This window comes from Equus quagga, chromosome 11 (genome assembly GCF_021613505.1).
Source record: "Equus quagga isolate Etosha38 chromosome 11, UCLA_HA_Equagga_1.0, whole genome shotgun sequence".
Taxonomy (NCBI): Eukaryota; Metazoa; Chordata; class Mammalia; order Perissodactyla; family Equidae; genus Equus; species Equus quagga.
Window position 1 is genome coordinate 83,293,272 of NC_060277.1, and position 6,000 is coordinate 83,299,271.

The window sequence follows — 6,000 nt, forward strand, 5'->3', positions numbered from 1 at the left end:
ATCTGACTTGAAAATATATTTATATTTCTTTGGCTTTGGAGTTTCAAAATCCTAGTCCATCAAAAGTAAGAAAAAAAATACTTTAGGCAAGGACAAACTATCTGGGAGAAAACACCATAAATTAAAGCACAGTTTCTCCATTCCTCACTTGAAAGGGATTCCCTAGACCAAAGAGATAGGGAATAGAAAGAGGAAATACTCAGAGAGATTATGGGGGGCCTATAAATGAAGAGGCTGAACCTAAAGGGACCCTGCAGAAAGGATTAGAGTCCATGTTCACCAACTACCCAGCCTACACGACTGAGTGAGTCCATACATTGCCTACGTGTAGGCCATACTGGTGAGGTCTGTTCTCAGGCAGCAGTTAGCACATCACTCTCGGACCAGCCAGCTCAAATGACTCATGTTTGTGTCCCTAAGACTTTGCTCAGCTCTCTCTCCAACATACTCTATGTGGAGAAATCCTCCTCCTTGCTATTACATGAGTGACTGCCAGTCACCCATGCTCCCCACCACTTGTACTTAGGTTGGACTGAATGAAACCGTTTGAGAACCTTCATTCCCACTGTGAAATGTAATACACATGCCTGTTAGCTACCTTTCCTGTTTTCTAAACTTCTTTCATTTACCTTATTGTTTCCAGTAGAATGAAGGTAAATGCTAAAGCAATCTTTCCTTTCCCCCACATATCTTCAATCAATATCACTAATTTCCTTATGGGTTGGGGTCAAAAGGAATAATTCTTTCATTGGATGACCATCCTTACATCCACATGATTATTTGTTCATTAAACATTCACTGAACTGCTAGTCTGGCCAGCTGTAAAGAGTCTGGGTCCCTGGCCTGGAGGGAGTCCTAGGGACAAGACAACCTAGTAAGGACCATAGCAGAGGCCTGGGTCAAGTGCTACAGAGACCCAGCGGAAGATGGGCAGCAAGGGGCCCTTGGGAAGCCTCTCTAGAACTACACTTTCTAGTCCAAACAACTAATTGCTGTGGTAACTCTGACCTTTTCTTCATTGGGCAACTACCCATTCCCTCTTGTTAAACAAACTTTCTCTGCAGGGAATTGAGAAAATGCCCTGAGGGCAGGGGCCTTGTCTGTTTTTCTCTAGCAAAATGCCTGGCTCATAAAGACTTACTGAAAGAATGTGTAAGTTATTGTTTTGGGGAGATATTTAATGTTTGCCAAAATCCCTGGACAGAAATATAAAACACGTTTAGAAAGTGTGTGCAAAGAAAAAGGATAGTTATAAACCATCCTATGAATTATCCAGTAGGATTTGTCCAGTGATTCACATGCATTTTTCCACTTTGAGTAACGTACATCCATGCCTTGCCTTCACCACTATAATCCATGTTTCTCTAGCTCTAGAGTGCCAGGCTCCATCTCAGCCCTCGATGTGCATTATCTCACATAGTCCTTACAACAACCCACTTTTACAGATGAGTCAGCTGAGCCTCAGAAGGTAACCCACCTATCCAAGGTTACGGGGAGTTGACTAGAGCCTGGAAACCCACTTTTTAATCCCCCCACACCTGTTAGTCTCCTGCTCAGAGGCAGAAAAGATCTTTACAGGCATTCTCATGTTGAGTTCTGCCTGCCTTATCGCACTGCTTTTTCAGGCAAGTCTCCCTCAGGCTAAACCTAGGCCTGCCTGAGGCAAGATGAACTATCCGATGCAATGGACACAACAGGTCCCAACCAGTTATCTCTGTGGTGACGCCGACCTTTTCTTTGCAAGATGACTACCCGCTCCCCCTTGTTAAACAGAAACTCCCAGAAGTCCCTACTACAGCTAGGGCCCCAGAAGGTCAGTGGCTCTCCTCTTCCTCAATCCGTCTCCCTCAGATGGCTGGCATTCTATTTCTTTATAATATCTTTGAGATATAAAATGAAATGAAACCTGAACCTTAGGTATGTCTCGTCACCATGGAAACAACTTCAAGCCTGAGTGCCTCCAGGAGATATGGGTGCTGTTCTTCCAATGGCTGCAGAAATCAGAGACTGGGAACTGGACAAAGCTCAAACAAGCTCCTGTTGGATTAGCAGCTGTTTTGGTAATAAACAAAGCATGTTCAACATAGGATTAATATGTCTGCAGCAGCATTATCAACCTATATTCTCGATTTTCGACACTGTGGTAGTTTGGTACCAAACATACCAGCCAAAGGAACGACAGCTCAAATTATCCTACTTTTGTGAAGGGATGTTTTAAACTCTATCAAGGTGGCTCAAAGAATGCAGTAGGAAAAAAAAAAGAAAACAGATAATAAATTTCAAGAACATTCTGTAGATTAATTTTTGCTTCTGGGGATGGGAAACCAAAATTTTCCCGAGACTCCATTAGTAAAACCATGAATAAAACATCCCTGCTTCAACTGCTTGCTTGCTGTGCTTGCATGGCCTTGGTCTGGAGAAGCAGCTCAGAATTGAAGGCAGGTGATCCAGGGGCGGTGAGCGAGTCTGAGAGCATGCTGCTTCTTCTCTGGCATGTTGCCTACATATCAGACCAGGGTGCAAGGATAATGAGCAGAGTCCAGGACCAAGTGTTGGTTACCTAACCTCCCTGGGTGTCAGTCTCCTTTGTAGAGGTGGGTTTGGAGGGATGAATGCTGGATCCTAAATATCCTATGTGCTAGAAGTGCACATCACAGTGTGTTCCAATCACTCAGCAAAAAAAAGAAAAGACAAGTGACACTTGCCAAGCCCTATTTGATCTGGGCAATGTGCTGGGCACTTCATGACTGTTATTTGAGCCTCACAATAATTTATGTGTGGTTGCTGGTATTCCTGATTTACAAATGATGGAAACTAGTCCTGAGAATTGCAGTGACTTCCTCAAAGTGATCAGTATACATGCATGCAGTCAGGTTTCAGATCCCCATCTGTCCAGCACCAAAGACAACTTCCTTTCTAGCTGACCCTGCTCATTTCTGAGCTGGGGATAAATTACTAATATGATTTTCATTCAAAATAAATATAACTCTATTGTTCTGTCATAGTTTTAAAATAATTTGCTAATGCCTTGAAAAATTCGGCTTCTTTAGCTACTCTGGCTCTCATTAAAATGATCCCATATCACTTGGGAATTAGAAGCATCTTCATGTGACGTGAACTTTTAATCCTTGGATTGTTCCAAGCTGTCCTGGAGAGTTACCCCCGAACGGCCTCTTAGAGATGCTGTCATAAGTTAAGATACTTTAGTCACTTCCATGTGGGAAGATTTTGGATTTTTATCTTTTAAATCAGTCTGAACAACTGAAAGCAACACTTTTTTTCTCCTCAAAAGAAATATAAAATCATAGTGCTACAATCAATAGGTCTGAAATTCTGCAAAATAAAGGAATAATACAACTCAACTCTTCCTCAATTCTAAGCTCTTGGCTTCCAATGGGAAAGCCAGGATTTCCATTTCATGAGAAAAAGAATAAAACATTAGAGAGCAAAATAGCCATGATATTTTGGGTGTGTGCTTAGTCAGATCTGCCAGAAAGTTTCCTATTTGGTAGTTATTCCTATTTCCTGAATGGCAGGCTGGGGCCACAGAGAGGGTGTGGGCTTCAGAATGAGAACAAGGGTTAACAAATCCCACGTCTTCCATGGGCATGTTAGTTACGCTCTCTGAGCCTCAGTTTCTTCCTCTGTAAAACGGGGATATTCGCTTCATAGGATTGTTGTGAAATTAAACAAATAATGTACATAAAAAGCAAATACACTAGTCCTCTTCAACCCACTCCCAATTTGAAATAGACTTGAGCAATCTATAATAATAACAATTATTGTATTATTGACTCCTTACTATGTGCCAGGCACTGGGCTGAGCCCTTTCCTTTTTGCTAAAGGAAACCAGTATCTGAAACCAGGTGCTCTAACTCCAAAGCTTGCCCTGTGCCCTGCCCTGGGATACAAGCCATTTATTGGGTCCAGATTAAAGGATTTATGAGCAATTGCTTCTGCAGGAAACAGATGCCCGTGAGCATCAAGGCTGATGTGGCTGGATATTTGGCCAACAGTAGCGAGGGCCATGCAAAACCCTTTGTTCTCCCACTCTGCAAGATTATACCACTGATTTTCTGCTCCCTGAGATTAGTTTCCTGACTACACTAGGCACATAATAGATGTCCAAAAATGCTTGTTGAGTAAACAAATGCAAATAATAAACAGATCGCTCATGATGTAACCATTTACCTTATGTAGGAAACATTTAATACTAACCTCTTCTCCATTCTCCTTTTAGGGATACTAACATGTAAAGCAGATTTTTAAAAGCTGTTAATTCTCCACCATCCACATTAATGCAATGTTCACCAAGCATTTATTAAGTACCTACCATTAATCAAGGGGCCATGGATTACATATATAATTCATTACAGAGTATTAAAAAACAACAACAAAGCCCAGCTTATATTCAGCTATGGAATATGGGATATTTTCAGGTAGCATTGACCTCTGTGGCTTTGCTTATGTTCATTTTCTAGTTTGCATTCCCTGAACCTTACTTCTTAAGCAGTCTTAGTAGGCAAACTGAGAAAGTGCCTTGTGTAGCCATACTAGAATCAAGAAGCCTAGAAGAAGAGAGAGGATGAAATTTGGAACACAGTATAGGGAAGAATACCGGGCTGTGAAGTGAGACAGGCTATGAATCCTGACCCTGTCACTGGCAATGAAACCTTGCAAAACCTCAATTTCATCATCTATAAAATGGAGAGAGTCAGCATTTGTCATTGCTCTCCCACGGGGTGGTGAAGACTCCTAGGGTGATGTGAGGGAAGTACCTCATTTTGAGGATCCTAAATGAGGTTATGTAGGCAAAGCACCCAACACAGAATCTGCTGCAAACCAGGCGCTCAGTGAACATTAGTGCCCCCCCCCTCACTTTCTCCCAGAATCTCCTGGACAGCCACTGTGGGGTGTAAGAGCTTGGAAGCGTGAGGACCCAAGGCTTGCTGGTTTGAGACGGGCTGTCTCCTGCACATGTTATCTTTTGTCTCCTCTCTGCCAAAGGCAAACAAGAACGTAACGATAACAGGCGCATCCACTGAAACAAAACACGTCACAGGAAGAAGATAATACACCCAAGGACAAATAAAAGTCAACTGTGGCTGGGCCCAGAAAGACTAGGTGAAAACTCACAGGAAGTAGAGAAGGTATTTCCTATTTTATAGGAAAGAGGCTTTTAAAATATTATCACCAATGTATAAACATATACACGTACGTGATTTTAATATCTTTTTCTTTGTTATTTAGGTTGCCTACACAGGGTGGGAACTTGCTAAGTTATGGAGGCAAGCTTTTGAAAAAGTACTTCAAAATATAGGATAAATTGATGATGTCTAGGCAAAAACGTGTAGTCTGTTAAATGAAGGCACCAGAAGACAAAACTGTACTTACCATGACTGGCTATGCAAGACTGTGTGTGCCTATGGACAATACTGGAAGAAAGACACTTGGAGACAAGAACAGCTAATTTATTATGATGGTTCCCTCACCCAATGCCTGGACTCTAATAGATGTTTAATAAATATCTGTTCAATGAGTGAGAAGACCTGATTTTCTATACATTATAACTCTGAATATATATCTCCCATTATTAGCCAATTATTCGAAGATAATGCTGCCTGTTTTTGACATAATTTTGTTGTTTTACTCCTTTTTCCCCCTCCACCTAATACAGTCCTATCTCCACCAAAGAAATCGGTATAAACAGAAAAGCTTATAGAGTCTAAGAATATGGGACTTCGTAGACAGAAATGATCCAGGTCATTCAGCATTTCTGATATCTAAAGCCAGGAGAAGCATTTGTAGATAAGCAGGAGGCCTGATTTTTATTCATTAGTTGGCCAATTGTCCCGGGAAAAAATAACCCCTCTAGGTCTCAGTTGACAGATCTGTGAATGGGGTTAGACAGATGACCTGCAGGCCTTTCAGTTACTTTAAATATTAAATGTCAAGACAAAACATGCTGGGTCAATTAAGACAGATGAGTCCCCCAAAGAA